Source organism: Peromyscus californicus, unplaced genomic scaffold, assembly GCF_007827085.1.
Source record: "Peromyscus californicus insignis strain IS unplaced genomic scaffold, ASM782708v3 Scaffold_1__1_contigs__length_55948999, whole genome shotgun sequence".
NCBI lineage: Eukaryota > Metazoa > Chordata > Mammalia > Rodentia > Cricetidae > Peromyscus > Peromyscus californicus.
Window position 1 is genome coordinate 33,282,772 of NW_026294492.1, and position 17,718 is coordinate 33,300,489.

Consider the following 17,718-nt stretch of genomic DNA (forward strand, 5'->3'; position numbering starts at 1 on the left):
AGGCGGCACAAGCTAGCCTCAGACTCCATGTGGACAGATGGTCAAGGATGACCTTGAACTCCCAATCCTCTGGTCTCCACCTTCAGAGTACTAGCATTACAGACCAGCACTGACCTACCCTTCATAAAGCACGTTTCTTTTTATTTCACACGCCCGATTTATTCTGCTTAAGTTTTGGTAAACGTTATTCAAAGAAAACACATTTTGATTGGCACAAGAAAGTTATTTTTTAAAAAATGCCTGAATTTTGTTTTGCTTTCAAGCCTGTCATATTTAAGAAAAATCCTTCAGAAGATTTACCGGAATACCTTACTACGAACATTTAAATAAATTATACAGGTTAATTGAGACATTGGAACAATTTGTTTTAAAAACTCATTGTATACTATGCTGTTAACTGGTGAGATTTAATTTGTATCTTTCTAGGGACTGAAAAAAAAATCTTTTTCATTGAACTTAGTTCTTAAGTGACATATATAACAATAACTATCAATTAGGTTTAATTTGGTCTTTAATTTGGCTTTTGTAATGTGAGTCGAAATTCCCCATGCATCATTTATACACCCAAAGAGAGAATGTGCTGAGCAGGAAGAACTGGAGCTCAGCTGAGCACCCTCTGGGACCAGGGGCTGCTATCCCCAACCCTCCCCCATCACGTCACCAACACCACTGATTCCCCATCATCTCCCCTGAACTGAAGATGCTGGCTACCTCAGCATATTTTGAAACAAACAAACAAAAAGCCCTAAGACAGTTCATGTCATGCCATCGCTGGGTATGTAGAGTAAGGTGTACCATATCTCCTTCACCTGTTCTAGGTCACACACACACACAGTGTGCACGGAGCAGAGGTGTTCACATGGTGACGAGTCAAAAACAGAAACGTTTGACTCCAGTGAATCCCATACAAAGTCACAACCGGGTCCCTAGCAATCACCTATGGCCACACACTGTAACCACGTGGACAAAGGACGGGATGTCGATGAAAGGCAAATGCCTGAAGTCCCTGGACTTCTCAGTACTATCTAGGGGTCCCTTCTTCCTTGACACAGTATCCCTACCTGTAACGCTACAGTTACTTAATGCCCTTGCTGAATTCTGTCTGACCTGATGCCCTCGCTGGCCAACCGCATCCCCTGACCCTCGTGATATTATGGCAACTTCCTGACCTGTAACAACATGGTCCCTAAACCATCCCGCAGTTCTTGCCTGGCTAAGTGAGCTAAGGCATGGTGCTCTCAAGATGGGGGCATCCTTGAAAGAACTTAGAATTTTTATTTTGATACAAGTGTGTGTGTGTGTGTGTGTGTGTGTGTGTGTGTGTGTGTGTGTGTGTACACACATGTGTGTCGGCCAGGAGGATGCTGAGGTCATGTTCTATTTCTCCCTGCTTTACACCCTTAAGACAGGGTCTTTCACTGGGCTAACCAGCCAGCAGAGTCTCCTGTCTCTGCCCCCCCCACCCCAGCACACTAGAGTTACTGGTGTTCACAGCCACCCACCCTGGTTTTACCTGGGTGCAGGGGATCCAAACTCAGATCCTCATACTTACATAGCAAATGCATTACAGATTCAGCCATCTCCCTAGCCTGACACTTTTTTTTTAGTTAAAATAATTACAAAGTATGTAAATTATAGCATATTGTAAACACAAAACCTTTCTATCTAAACTGATAAATGAAAGCAGGGGGTGTAGCTCAATTGGCCGGGTGCCCGCCTTGCGTGCTCGAAGCAGGGCCTGCCATCCCCAGGCACCCAAGAGACTAAGGAAGGAGGATCAGGAGTTCAAGGACATCACAGGTTACATAGCAAGTTCAAGGCCAGTGTGAGACAAATTAAAACCGAACTTCAAAAAGTAAGATAATAAAATGCTTGCTTATTAGCGGACAGAGATTGAATGGAGCATCAAAGTTCTCACCCACCACCAAGGACAAGTACATCCAGCGTATGGGGTGACAGACACGTTAGTTAGCCTGATAGAATGATTCCACAAGGTAGCCGGGGTCTCCGGCACTCTAGAGGAAGGGGCTGGCGGATCTCTGCAAGCTGGAAGGCAGCCTGGTCTACACAAGAGTTCTAGGCCAGCCAGGGGTACACAGGGAGACCCTGCCTCAAAAACAGAATGATTCCATAAGGTGAACACATACAAGGTCAATGGTACCTTCTAAACACAATTATTATTTGTACTTTAGCACACGTTTTGCAGGGCTGAGAATCAAGCCGGGGGCCAGGCAAATGTTCTCACTGAGCATCTGCCCTGGTGTTACATTTGAAAAAAAAAAAAAAAAGAAAGAAAAGAAAACAATGGACTCTAATGATATCTTCTGTCAAATCTATTCCATTCTTTGTGTTGAAATCAAAGAAAGGATTGAGAATCAACTAATTCGCAGGAGGATTTATTGCCCATCTTTAGAACCATGCATTTTCTCATTCTGTAGGAATTACTACGTAGGAAATTACTCAGCTATATACACACTTTGCTTTTCTACTTAAAGGCACCAGTTTGGAGGGGACATGGTGGCACACGTCTGTAATCTCAGTCCTTGGGAGGCAGAGGCAGGGGGATCACTATGACTTCAAGGCCAGCCTGGTCTACATTCCAAGTCCCAGGCAGCAGATACTGAGAAGGTTCATTAGGTAAAGAACTTACTACCCAAGAAGGAGGGACTGAGTTTGGGTCTCCAACACCCACAGAAGAAGCCAGGCCAGGCAGTTGGTAAGCTCCAGGATTAGTGAGAAGCTCTGTCTCTAATAATAATAATAATAATAATAATAATAATAATAATAATAATAATAAATAGTAGTAGTAATAATAATAATGTGGAGAGAGACATTGATCTCTAACCTACACACACACACACACACACACACAACACATACACACACAGACTTTTGACGAACAGTCTCACTGTATGAATGGCCCTGGTTGGCCTGGAATTCACCTATGCAGAGTAGGCTGGTCTTGAACTCACAGAGATCTGACTGCCCCTGCCTGGAGTGACAGGACTAAAGGCGCTCATCACGACATCTAGCACAAATTAATTTTTAATTTTTCTAATATGTTTATTTTATTTTACGTGTATGCGTTGTTTCGCCTACATGAATGTATGTGTACCCTGTGCACGCCTGCTTCCTGCAGAGGTCAGAAGACAGTTACAGATGATTGTGAGCCTCCACGTGAGTGCTGGGCATCGAACCTGGGTCCTCTGCAAGAGCAGCCAGTGCTCTTAGCTTCTGAGCCATCTCTCCGGTCCCATGAACGAATAGTTTTATCTTGGGAAGGGTGAACAGAGAGCTTGTTAGGAAAAGCGCAACAGCAGGAACTTCCCGAAGCTTCCAGAAGAGGGGATTGGATGTCCACACTAAAACTGAGACTGACTTAGCTGGGTTTGGGACATTTTTGTTTCACACAGGTTTGATCTATCAATACTTGCGTTAGACATAAGTTAGGGATTTTTGAGTTATTTGTTGGCTCATTTAAAATGGTAATAAGTAGGGTCTGAGAGCGTAGTTTAGTTGGTAGAGCACTTGCCTAACACTGCATGACATCAACTGGACAGGGGGGTGCTTGCCAGAGCTGAGGTGGCAGAGGCAGGAATATCTCTGAGTTCCAGACCAGCCATGGCTACCCCAGAAGATCTTGCCTCAAGAAGTAAACAAAAACAGGGATAGAGAGATGGCTCACCAGTTAACATGTTTACTGCTTTCCCAGGGGACCCAAGTTCAGTTCCTAGAACCCACACGCGTCAGCTCACAATTACCTGTAATTCCAGTTTCCAGGGCATCTGGCGCCCTCTCCTGGCCCCCATGGGCACCTGCACTCACATGCACATACCCATACACACACATCCACACGCACATCATCTTTTGAATTTTATTTTTAACTGTATGTATATTTGTACGTCTGTGCGTGCAGGTGCCCATGGAGGTTAGGAACATTCCCCGCCCCGCCCCCCAGAACTGTAGTTACAGGTGGTCGTGAGTCAACTCTGGTCCTTTAAAAGAGCAGTGTGGGCTCTTAACCAATGAGCCATCTTTCCAGGTCCCAATTTTTAAAAAAATCTTTAATAATTTTTTTTTTTTTAGGAGAAGAAATTTTACTAGCCCTCTCATATACATAACTGCAGACATTGGCTTCGGCGCCACTATACCAAAACTCCAAAGGGGACGTCTTCTCATAGGTTAGACAGCACCGACCTCTGAACTGTCTGAGACGAGGTTGTGAGAGCGCACCAGTGTCTCTGACACCCCCGATGGGTTCTCTTGCAGCACAATTTTGTGACATCTGGGATCGGTCATTTAGGATGGACCGACGTGCTTGAGTGATGCAGACTACAAAAAGCTGACAGAGCTGTATGTGCTCACACCATGTAGCCAAGGCTGGCCTGGAATCCTCAACCCTCCGACCACAGGTTCACATCACCACACCCAGGAAGTTTACAGCTACTAATCTGGACCTTCAAGACTGAATTTTATCAACAGCAACAAATACTGCCCACTGATCTCCTCCAAGACTTACCGGATTCATTTCAGAGATGCCTTCAACTCTGAATCGATGGAAAATATCAGAATATCAGCAGCGTGGGGGGGGGGGGGGGCTGCTAGTTCAGCTCCCACTTCAGCCCCCTGCAAAGTACTCTCCTTTTGAGACAGTCACAATGTGTCACCCCACACAGAGGTGCCTTCTGCAACCTCCCGGATCATCGCACAGATTATTTAAAGACATACACCAGGGCTGGTGTCATTGCACAGCGGCAGAGCCCGGGACATCCCCTTTGGGGATGAAGGGCCCTTTGACAGGGGTCACCTAAGACCATCAGAAAACACAGAGATTTGCATTATGATTCGTAGCAGTAGCAAAATTACAGTCATGAGGTAGCAACGAAAATAATTTTATGGTCGGGGGTCACCACCACCTGAGGAACTGTATTAAAGGATCGCATTTATGAAGGTTGAGAACCACTGCTCTAAGCCATCTTAACGGCCCTAAAATCAACTTCTAAGATGTTGCTGAAGTGCCTGTCCCTGTTTTAACAGGACCTAGTTCATGAATCCAGGTTCTGGTCCCCCATCCCCTCTCCATTTGCCAGCACAGGGCACGTGACAGCTGAAGTCAGGGTGAAGCCTCTCACTGCACGTACTGTACCCTGCCGTCTCACAATCAACTCCCACGCGGTGAACCTCTGAGGTTTCTGAGACGGAACCCAGACATGAATATCCTGACAGAGGAATGTGATAAATGAGGAGAGGGGAGGGGTGGATGAATGTGATCAAAATGCCTTGTATATGTGTATGAAATTCTCAACATCTGAATAAAAATTTTTGAGACAGAGAGGAGAGAGAGAGAAGTTTTATGGTCTGCCTGGGCTACACAGAAACTCCCACGCCAGCCTAGGCAACTTAGCAAGACCTTGTCTCAAAATAAAAACAAAACAAAACAACTCGCATGAAGCTAAGCACAGTGGTGCACCCTTTAATCCCAGTACTTGGGAGGTGGAGGCAGGTGGATCTCTGTGAGTTCAGTATCAGCCTGGTTTATACAGCGAGTTCTAGGACAACCAGAGCTACATACTGAGAGGGACCCTGTCTCAAACAAAAAACAAAAAAACAAACTAATAAATACATACACATGAATTAGGCAAACCTAAAATAAACAGGATGGTTGTTAGCATATGAGAACTTGATTTCCCTTACCAAGCAGAGATAGTAAACACTGTAGTTCTGGAAGTGCTGGAGTACCATACATACAAACCACTGCCCCTTTTATTGTTTTCTGAAACAGGGTCTTGCTATTTACCCAGGCTGGCCACAAACTCATGATCCTCCTGCCTCAGCCTCCCGAGTTTTGAGAGTATAGGAGTGGATCACCACAGCAGGTTCAATTTCCTGTTCTTTTTTTTTTTTTTAAGATTTATTTATTTATTATGTATACAGAAGCGGGTGCCAGATCTCATTACAGATAGTTGTGAGCCACCATGTGGGTGCTGGGAATTGAACTCAGGACCTCTGGAAGAGCAGTTGGTGCTCTTAACCTCTGAGCCATCCATCCAGCCCCCAATTTCCTGTTCTTATATGTACTTAACATTCATATAAAAATCATAAACTTACGGGCGGTGGTGGCGCACGCCTTTAATCCCAGCACTCGGGAGGCAGAGCCAGGCGGATCTCTGTGAGTTCGAGGCCAGCCTGGGCTACAGAGTGAGTCCCAGGAAAGGCGCAAAGCTACACAGAGAAACCCTGTCTCAAAAACAAACAAACAAACAAAAAAAACAAAAAAAAAAATCATAAACTTAAATTTTATCTACTTATTTACGTGTGTGTCGCAGACTCAGTCCTCAGTCCACCCCAACTGTGACTGTATAAAAAGTTCCGGTAAGGAGAAAGCAGAACCATCTGTGGGTCAGGATGCCTCAGCAGGATCCGAGGGCAACATCTGACACCAGAATCTCTAGAAACAACCGTAAGTCATTCATCCTCTCAGACACCCGAAAAGGTAGTACCATTGCTATGCGGATTTCTATGAACTAGGAAACTCAGGCCCAGGGAAGCAGTGAGCCAGAGGAGTCTCAGATGGACACAGAGGACAAAACACAAGCTTGAGTCAGGCCTGGTCACAAAAGTCTGTCATCCCAGCTGAGGCTGGCTGGATGCTCACAAGTCCTGAGCGGGCTTACAGAGCCCAAGACCAGCTGACGTAACCTACTAAGATTTTGTGTCAAAATTTAAAAAAAAAAAAAAAATTAAATAAAAGATTTAGGCATACAACTCAAAGGTAGAACCCGTGCCTAACATGTGTGAGCCCCTGGGGTCAAGACTGCTGAACTACCAAAATGTGTGAACTCATCAGATCTGAGTGAGGCCATCATTTCAGAAGGCCCGGGGCTGGCAAACTTCCTCTGTAGGCAGCCAGGCTTTGAGGTACATAATGCCTCTTTGGGGGCTTGCTTTCTGAGACAGAGTTGCATGGAGCCCAGGTTAGCCTCGAACTTGAACTCTTGATCCTCTTGCCTTTGTCTCCAAGTGCTGGGCTTATTATAGGCATGCACCATCATGTCCTTGCTGAAGGCCATATGACCACAACTGCTCGATTCTGCCAGACAATGAGTAAAAGAATCATCACAGCTGCTTTTCAATAAAACCTTAGACACAGACACTGAAATCTGAATACCATACAATATGTGGTAGTTTGAATGTAATTGGTCCCTATAATCTCATAGGAAGTGCTATTAGGAGGTGTGGCTTTGTTGGAGTGGGCATGGCCTTGTTGGAGGAAGTGTGGCACTGTGGGGGTGGGTGGGTTTTGAGGTTTCCTATGCTCAAAATACTGCTCATTGTCTCAGTCAACTTCCTGTTGCCTGCAAGATGTAGGACTCTCTGCTACTACTCCAGCATCACATCTGCCATGCTCCCCATAATGATGATAATGGACTGAACCTCTGAAACCATAAGCGACCCACCCCAACTAAATGTTTTCCTTGTAAGAGTTGCCGGGTGATGGTGGTGCACACCTTTAATCCCAGCACTTGGGAGGCAGAGGCAGGTGGATCTCTGTGAGTTCGAGGTCAGCCTGGTCTACAGAGCAAGTTCCAAGACAGGCTCCAAAGCTACACACACAAAAAAAAACCCTGTCCAAAAAAAAAAAAAAAAAAAAAAAAGAGTTGTCGTGGTCATCATGTCTCTTCACAGCAATAGAAACCTGAACTAAGACAGAATGTCGAGTCACAAAATCCTTCAGGGTTTTGGTTTTTAAAAATGTTTGAGGTTGCCGGGCGGTGGTGGCGCACGCCTTTAATCCCAGCACTCGGGAGGCAGAGCCAAGCGGATCTCTGTGAGTTCGAGGCCAGCCTGGGCTACCAAGTGAGTTCCAGGAAAGGCGCAAAGCTACACAGAGAAACCCTGTCTCGAAAAACCAAAAAAAAAAAAAATGTTTGAGGCTTTTATTTGAGGCAGTACTCCTGCCTGAGCCTTACAAGTCTATATATCAAGAGACCTAGTTTTTCTTTATCTTTTGCTATTTAAAAATCCAACCAGTGAGTGGTGGGATGCACAGAAAATTCCAGCATATTTTTTACTTCTATAAGCTCACAACCAAACCATAGGATTAAAATAGTATGGACTGCCACTTGCCTATGCATGGGTTCAATCCATACAGTAGAAAACAATGATCATTCAGTCATCCATTCCTGTGTGTCAGAGAGAGACAGAGAGAGGTAAGACAATAAGACATGGCCTAAGAATTGGAAAAATAGTGAGTTTGAGGCCAGCCTGATCTACCGAGCTAGCTCCAGCACTTCCAGGACTACACAGAGAAACCCTGTCTTGGAAAACAAAACACAAACAAACAAACAAACAAAAAACCAAAAGAATTGGAATAATAAAGTCAAGAAAGTTTAAAATCTACTTAAGGCTTTGGTACACACACACACACACACACACACACACACACACACACACACACGCTATTATAGCTATTACTTCCCATTACCTGGTGAAGTTGTCTTCAGGCCCATGAGTATCAGGGGTCCTTCTGACTTGTGCACTCATCGAACAGTGAATACAATTCTCTCCTACGACCACTGCCTCCCATGTTAAGGTGTCATGAGAAGTGTCTAGCAGGGTGAACCCCAGGCAGCGGTTGGTGAGTGGAGAGTCAGAGGCCATTTTCCACACCATGTGACTGAAATCATCGTGTCGAAAACAGTCCCAGACATATGCTCGCTAAATGAATCATGGCTTACTCATACACTGGAATACTAGACAGGTATCAAAAAGAACAAGAGTACCAGGCACGGTGTTGTACACCTATAACCCCAGTACTAGACAGGCAGGTGATCAGGATTTCAGGGCCAACTGAAATCTAGGCTTGACTGCCAGATTCTCTTAAGAAAGAAAGGGAAGAAGAGGCAAAAATGAACTGACATGGAAAGAGTCCCAAGATGCACTGTTAAGTGACAAGAGCAAATTCCTGGGAGGCAAAGAGATGGCTCAGCAATTACGGGTGTGTACTGCTCCTGCAAAGGCCCCGTGCTTATTCCCTAAACCCATGTTAGTCAGCTCACAACCACCTGTAACTCTAGTTCCGGGGATCTGGTGTTTCTGGCCTCTGCAGATGCATGTGCATACCCATACCTATACACAGACACACACACACACAGACACACACACACACACACACACACACACACACACACACTTAAAAAAAAACTTTAAGGTAAACTACTGAACAAGCTTATAGAGTAACCCCAGTTATACATATTTTTAACATATTGTATAATGTACACTCTTATCTACACATGTGTTTGCATGTATGTGTGCATGTCTACGTGGATAGTGCACGGAACATTCCTGAAAGAATACGCAGCTACTGGAAATGGAGCAGGAGGATCAGGAGTTCAAGGTCATCCTCAGCTACAGAGCAAGCTGAAAGCCAGCCTGGCCTACATGAAAGGCCAAGAAAGGGACCCAGGAACTGCACAGGGCGTGAGGAGAGCGGGGCATGCTAGTGCTTGACACTCTACCCCCCCCCCAGCAACCCCCCCCCACCCCCGCAAAGACACTCGGTGAGGTTTTCATTAAGAATAGATAAATAAGAAGAGCATTTAAAATGACTTGCTCATCAAAATGAGAAAAAAAAGCCCTATATTAGAAAAAAAAAAAGGCATTGACAAAATAAACCTTTCACAGAACCAGAAAACTGGTAGCAGACATAAAAACCCTCCCCACACTTAAAAGTTCAGGGTGAAAGAACAGGGTTTAACTGAGGTCCTGGGTTACGTCCAATCTTATCAGCGATCTATTAATTACCAACTTGTGCAAATCACCACCTTATCTACCGAGTGAAAGCCCGTGGACCTTTCCTCTGCAATTTCAAACAGTGCTCTTATTTTTAACACACTCCAAAGCCCATTGGGTTTATGTAATATCGAACACAAAGGCAGTGGAAATAACACAATTGATTTTTAAATTTCCATCACCTTGGTGCTGCGTTCTGACTTCCGAAATTCTCTTAACAGGGGCTTAAAGTAACACAAGAAAAGTTAAAACATTTTACAATCTCCTCAAATTCTTAGCCCCACGACAAAGTGATACAAATTAAAGATCAAAATCCCCACATGAACCAACCGTAACAAAGAAGCAAAGGAAGAACAGATCAAAATTACCAAAAGGCTTTGCATGCCGGACTGATTAAAAACTCAGAACTCGTCTACGGAGGGAGACTGATGGAGAGAGAGGACCCAAGTCCACAGATAAAACGATCAGACAGAGCTATTATACCGGACCTGCCTGCCAGAAGTCAGACCTTCACACAGGCAGCTATCAGAGGGTACATTTTTATAAAACAGGCTCCCATGTTTAGTTTTTTTTTTTTTATTTCTTAAAAGGGATTTATTTACTTTTTTTTTTTTTCTTTCGAGACAGGGTTTCTCTGTGTAGTTTTGGTGCCTGTCCTGGAACTGACTCTGTAGACCAGGCTGGCCTCGAACTCACAGAGATCCGCCTGCCTCTGCCTCCCGAGTGCTGGGATTAAAGGCCTGTGCCACCACCGCCCAGCGATTTATTTACTTTTATGTCTATGAGTGTTTTTGCCTACATGTATGCCTGTGTTCTACATACATGCAGTACCCTCAGGGGCCAAAAGAGGGCATCAGAGGCCCCACCCCCACCCCCCCGGAACTGGAGTTGCAGATGTCTGCAAGCTGCCATGTGGGTGCTGGGAACAGAACCAGGTCCTCTTCAAGAGTACCAAGTGCTCTTAACCACCGAGCCATCTCTCCAGCACAGGGTCTCACTACGTAGCTCAGGGTGGTCTCAAATTTGCAGTCTCCAGACTTCAGCTCACTTAAGTGTTGGGATTGTGGACATGTGCCGCCACACCAGGCTGATGCTTAGTAATCTTACGAGGTAACTTGTCTATATGCTACAGTGCCAAAAAGAACCAGGAATCTCTTCTGGCAGGATGAGACTCAACCATAGCTAAAAGGCAAAACTGCCTGGAGAATCTACTTTATCTCATCACTCAGATAAAGCAAGAACACGCTCGCCCAAAGATTAATTAGTCACATTTGTTTATCTGGGGGTCTGTAAGTACATTCACTACAGATTTTAACTAAGATGACGTCACAGTCCTCTCACCGAGATGGCTTCAGTCATACGGCATGGGGAATGTTCTCTGACTCCTTTCTCATCAACCCTCTGGGGTCCTCCTCACAACACCCCCAAAGAGGAAGCAGGCCCCATAGAAAAGAACTGTATTCAGTGCTCAGTATGTGTGGGCTGAAGTGGTCGAGCCAGGGGCATCGTGATGCCTGCAGGTCTGAGGACAACTCACTCGGTTATGTCTCACACCCTCCTAGTCCAGTGAACCCTTACATAATGAAGGTCCCCCAGGCCAGGTCCTGAAGGACTCTTGGTAACTGTTAGGAGGTGGGGGCCTAACAGTAGAAAGGAATCAGGCCACTGGGATGGTATCCTAGATGGGATATTGGGACCCTGACCCCTCCCTGTTGTGGAATATTAGTTGAAGATGTGCTACATTTGTTTATGCTCTTGGGATATTTGTTTAGTGATGCAAAGATGTGTTGCATTCTTTTTATGCTGCATTTGTTTAACTCTGTGAAGCTGTGTTACTGTGCCTGTCTAAAACACCTGATGGTTCAAATAAAGAGATGGAATGGCCGACAGCCAGGCAGAAGAAACAGGAGGGGCTGGCAGGCAGAGAGAATCAGTAGGAGGGGAAATCTCGAGAAGAGAGGAGCTAGAAAAGGAGAAAGAGAGGACGCCAGGGACCAGCCACACAACCAGTCATGGAGTAAGAAGGAAAGAAAGATATATAGAATAAAGAAAGGTAAGAAGCCCAGAGGTAAAACACAGTTAAAGAGAAACTGAATAATTTAAGTTAGAAAAGCTGGCAAGAAACAAGCCAAGCTAAGGCCAGGCATTCAAAGAAAGAATAAGTCTCCGTGTATTTATCTGGGAGCTGGGTGGCGGGCCCCCAAAGAGTAAGGAGTTAAAAACAAAACAAAACGAAAATTTAAAAAAACCAAAAAACAAAAACCTACAGCTTCCGATTCCCTTTGCTTCCCGGACGTGAGATGAGCACTGTCCCATGCCTTGGGCTTCAGCCATGAGGGCTGCACAACAGTCCCAAAGCCACAGGACCAAAAGTCCACGGCTTGAATCCTGGAAGCCATAAGTCAAGCTAAACCATGCTTCCTTTCAAGTTACTGCTCTCGGGGATTTTCTCAGTGATGGGAAGCCAACACACCTGTTCTAGGAGATGCTGTAAAATGGAACCCATCACTGGCCTAAGTCCAATCTCTTTTCCCCTTCTCCACAGCTGTGCCCCTAGGCCGAGGCTCACCTTCCTACCTGACTGTCACTGATCCCCAAGGGGCTGGGAACATGGCTTAGCAGGTGCCTGCCAACATGCACGAGGCCTTGGCTTAATCACAGTGTGTGTGTGTGTGTGTGTGTGTGTGTGTGTGTGTGTGTGTGTGTGTGACATCAGAATATATATAATTTCTTTAAAAACCTCCAGGGGGCTGGAGAGATGACTTAGTGGTTAAGAACACTTGGTCTTAAAAGAGGACCTGGCTTCGATTCCCAGAACCCACCTGGTAGTTCACAACCATCCATAGTTCCAGTTCTAGGGGATCTCAGGTCCTCTTCTGACTTCCACAGACACCAGGCATGCATGTGGTACACAGATATATATGAAGGCAAAACATATATAAAAAAATAAATAAAAATAAAAATAAATCTAAACAACAGCAAAACACAGAATTGTGTCTGGAGATATGGCTTAGCAATTAAGAGCACTGGCTGCTCTTCCAGAGGATCTGGGTTCAATTCCCAGCACCCACATGGCGGCTCACATCTGTCTGTAATTCCAGTTCCAGGGGATCTGACACCCTCACACAGACATACGTGCAGGTAAAACATCAATGTACATAAAATAAAAATAAATAAATCATTAAAAAAAAAAACCTTCCAAAGCTTGTGTCATGCTTGAAAGAAAATGCAAACTCCTCCCATGGGGGGGTGGGTTCCTCAGCTCTCTTGTCAACGTCTTCCACATAATTGTCTTGGGAATAAATTCTAGCCCACCAGATGGGCTTCTTAAGCTGGACCCACTGCCTTCTCAAAACTTCTGCATTTACTGTTCTTCCTCCCCTGAACACCCTTCCCTTGAGTTTCCCACAGCTAGCTCTCTCATATCCAATGTCCCCTTTGCAATCTGAAATTCTTTTTTTTTTTTTTTTGGGCTTTTTGAGACAGGGTTTCTCTGTATAGCTTTGGAGCCTGTCCTGGATCTTGCTCTGTAGACCAGGCTGGCCTCGAACTCACAGAGATCTGCCTGCCTCTGCTTCCCGAGTGCTGGGATTAAAGGCGTGTGCCACCACGACCCAGCGCAATCTGAAATTCTTATGTATTTGTTGACTGTGTTTTCTGTCTCCCCACCCCACTATCATCAAGTTAGAACACTCCAAAAGAGCAGGAACCCCACCTGATAAGCTTGTGCACCCACACAGACTACCACAGTCACAGAAACTTACCAGGTGATGAATGTTCAGAATCCCCCCACACACACACCCTCAGAAGAGGTTGCACTATGTAGCTCAGGCTGGTCCACACCCGGCCTCATGATAATTTTTCAACTATGATCTATTTTTTCCTCAATAAGCAGCAAAAATCTGCTAGAACACCAGGCAGTGTTCTGTTAGAACATTAGGCAATGGTGGTTGTCTTTTAACGAGGGTCTTAGAGAATAAAGTATTTCAATTCCTAAAGAGCAAAATCCAGAACTTTACCCCTAACGGCTCTTTAAACTGTGTGGTGGTTTGAAAGAAAATGGCCCCCAAGGGGAGTGGCACTCTTAGGAGGTGTGGCTTTGTTGGGGTAGGTATGGCCTTGTTGGAAGAAGTGTTTCACTATGAAGGTGGGTTTTAAGGTCTTGTATATGCTCAAGCCACGCCCAGTGTCTCAGACCACTTCCTGTTGCCTGCATATCAAGATGTGGGACTCTCAGCTCCAGCACCAGGTCTGTCTGCACACCACCACGTTGCACCATGATGATAATGGACTGAACCTCTGAAAATGTAAGTCACCCCAACTAAATGTTATAAGAGTTGCCGTGGTCACGGTGTCTTTTCGCAGCAACAGAAACCCTAACTCAGACAGACTGTAACAAAAGATGTATGCCAATCTGGAGAGATGGCTCAGTTAAGGTACCTGACTTCAGATCCCCAGCATCCACATAAAAGCAGGACATGGCAGGCCACGTCTGTAATCCCAACACTGGACAGGGAGGTCCCTGAAGCTTGCTGGCCAGTCAGGCAGCCTAGTGGAATCCATCAGCTCTAGGTTCAGTGAGAGAGACCCCGTCTCAAATAATAAGGTAGAAAGTGACCTAAGAAGGCATCTGATACCAACTTATGGTCTCTGTATGTGCATGTACCTGTACACACACACACACACACACACACACACACACCTCTGTGTGTGTGCACATTCCACACACCCCGCTCCTGTAATCCTAGCATGTGGGAGGTAACGTTAAGCAGGAGAATGCACCACTCAAGGTTATCCTTGGACACAACTGAATCTCAAGCCACCCTGGGCCGTATGAGATGCTGTCTCAACACCCACCTACCCCCAAGCGCCCAAAGGGAGGGGAAGTATGTTTCAAGCTGACATGTAGTAGTACACACCTGTGATCTCAGTACTAAGAAGGCCGAGGCAGGAAAACCGTCAGGTCGAGTCCCATAAGATGGACTCAAAAAATAAAATGGCGGCATGTATGTGAGGCGGGGTGTGAATGAGTTGATCTGCCTTTAAGGGCTTTTCTTCAAACCCAGTACAGGAGCTACGGTGTGTTTATGAGGAAACGCCATCTAGGAAGGCCATGACAAATGACACAGGAAGAGCACAAACCAGCAACCCCTCAAGGTGGGGAGGAAATACCGCATTTACGAGGGCGGCCCATGAAGGCTTCGAGGAGAACCTGAGCTGGGCTTGAATGATCGTTTCACTAGGTTAGGAGCTGCACGGTGAGGGGGCACAGAGGTGGCCTGGGGACAAATAGGCAGGGCTGGCCAGACCGACGGAGCCTGTGAGTGGTACTGAGTGTTCCCAGCTCCTGGAAGTCGGCCTGGTCAGACCCTACAGCTCTCATCTTCGCAAGGCTCTGGAGGAATTTCAGCTCTTCCTAGCACAGACCAGAGTTGTCATGTAGACTCTATTCTCACAAGCCCAAAGCAATATGAGCTCTCAGACCCCACGCAAAGACCTCCCAACTCTTCTCTGTTTTTTGCAGGGCTGGGACTCAAACCCAGGGGCTTTTGCGCAGGTAGTTTAGTACTGAGCTAACATCCCCAGCCCTTGCTTCTTTTGGGGGACAGGGTCTCGCTTCGTTGGGGCACAGGCTCCAACTCTTGACCCTCCTGCACTGAACATGAGTGGGACAGTAAGAGCTGTGTGCCTCCGTGCCCAGTCATCTTTCCTGTGTCCAATCTCCTCCCTCTCCGAGCATGGTCCGCACCTAACACATTCTCTGCTTTCTATGAACAAGTTCCTCAGCACAAATGATACAAACCAGCCAATAGGTAGCCATGGCTGCAAACTAAAGGGTTCTTCCCATTATTCGTATATGCTCTCCAGCCACCTCACACTCTATCACCGGATTCGCACTCCCTAAACATAACATACAAGTTTCATGCCTATGCCCACGCTGTTCCTTTTGCTGGAAAACTCTATTTTGTTCTTAAGCAAGACCCAGGATGGTGCAGGTTGCATAAACCAGTTTATGTAAGTGACGCCCCCCCCCCCCCTGCCAGTGTTGGACAGTGCACAACCTTTCGAGGATAGTCTGTTTCCACCCTCCGTGACCTTGAAGGCTTTCTCGGAAGACCTCGACTCTTAGAAACCCACTGTGCCTCTGAGTCCTACATCAACTTCTCTTTACAAGAAAAGTTAACAGCATTTGGAACAGCTTCAGTGAGTAGAAGAAGGGCACACTCAGGAAGGACACAAATGTGTGTTGAGATGAAACAAGACTGGTGAGTTGTGAGGCTGGGACATAACTAAGTGGCTGGACACTTGCTTAGCAGGTGACAGTTAGTGTCAAGTGTCCGAGAGGATAGACGGAGGGGACTTTGGCTTTATTCAGCGGATTCCTGGTCAAAGGACTCATTTTAGCTGCCACAGGCTGGCAGGGACCGAGGGACTCTAACATGCCAGCTGAGGAGACGTCAGTGAGGGGCTTCCTGGGCAATGGACAACATCCTCATTTGGCTGTCCTCCAGCATGTCTGGGATTACAGACACTGGCTTTCTTATACCTACACTCAGAGAGAGAAGCTTCAAACTGGGCCATTAAGCCAAGAAAAACATGCATTTGCCTGAAATATCTGTGTATCTAGGAAACAGTTTGACTTGAATAATTACATACATACTTTTAAGATACGTATACACAAACGAAGCCTTACTCCATTTTCTTCCCCTCCTTGGCAGCTCCTCTCTCTCTCTCTCTCTCTCTCTCTCTCTCTCTCTCTCTCTCTCTCATCTCTGCCTCTTCTCTTTCTGGTTTCTCTTTTTATCTAAAATCAGTATTCATCCTAATGCTTTACATGAATGATCTTTCTCCCCAAACGCCTTCCGTCCTTCAAAACAAAAGTATCACTCACTCAGTTCCCTGTTCTTGCTGACTCCTCTCCCTGTGGTCATCTTCCTCAGAATCTGTACTTCTCAGACAAACCCTCCCGTTTCCTTTGCTAATGAGCTCGGTCCATCACTAGCCTTCGAATTCGACATCTACTGATGAACCATTTCAAAGCCGGTCCACTCGTGGCTCATTTTTCTGTGATCCTCTCTCCCCCGCCCCAAGAAAAATCAAGGTCCCTTTATTTATATATAGAAGTTAATTTCATTGCATGATTGGGGCACCAGGGAAGTAGTTCCCATCTGTGAAGTGAAAACGTAAAACCGTGTTGCCTCACGAGAGCACCATAACCGAACACACCAAAACATTACAATGAGTTCCCTGATGTATTTCTTTTCCAAGCACAGATCTTGGATTTCACACCAAGGTGGCATACTGGTCATGGGGGCTGCTACTAGTCCACTGTATTTACTCCTAAGATTGATACAGAAATCTTTACTCCCTAGAGGAAGAATAAATATTCTGTGGGAGCAATCCACTGTCGTACCAACAAACACCGCCATCCCGAAGCGTACCCAAGCCCATCAGGAAAAGATTACAGGGTGCAATCTTGACTTGAAAGTGAATGGCGAGAAGAAGAATTAAAACAGAAAGTGACTGGAGAGAGGGAACTCTCCAAAGAGCTACCCAACAAAGGGTAAAAGAGATTACACAGTTTGGGTTTTATGCCCAAAATGGCTGTCTCCTCTCAAAGTCCAACTTTAGTTCTGCTTATTCCTCCCACCAAATATGCAAAATAAACTCACTTGTTCTAAAAACAGAAAAGTGTTATCGCCATTAAGAGGTAAGTAGGAACCCAGGAAAGATTCAAGTGTTTTCCTTTCATCCTAGTAAAGGAGGGTGGGGGTGGGGGAGGGGGTGGGGGGGGAACACTTTAACTACCGAATCTTGTTCCTGGGTTTGGAGAAGTTTCAATTTTTCTTCTCTCCCATGGTAATAGTTGTTGGTGTTTTCTTCCCCACACTGAAGACCCTCTGCACGAAACCGTAAATCTTTAAT

The 17,718-nt window shown here is 45.7% G+C and overlaps 1 protein-coding gene across 1 annotated transcript in view; it reads right to left on the reverse strand.

Annotated features, from left to right (window-relative positions):
- Window positions 1-17,718, reverse strand: part of Kcng3 (potassium voltage-gated channel modifier subfamily G member 3) — a 49,663-nt gene that overhangs the window by 30,595 nt on the left and 1,350 nt on the right.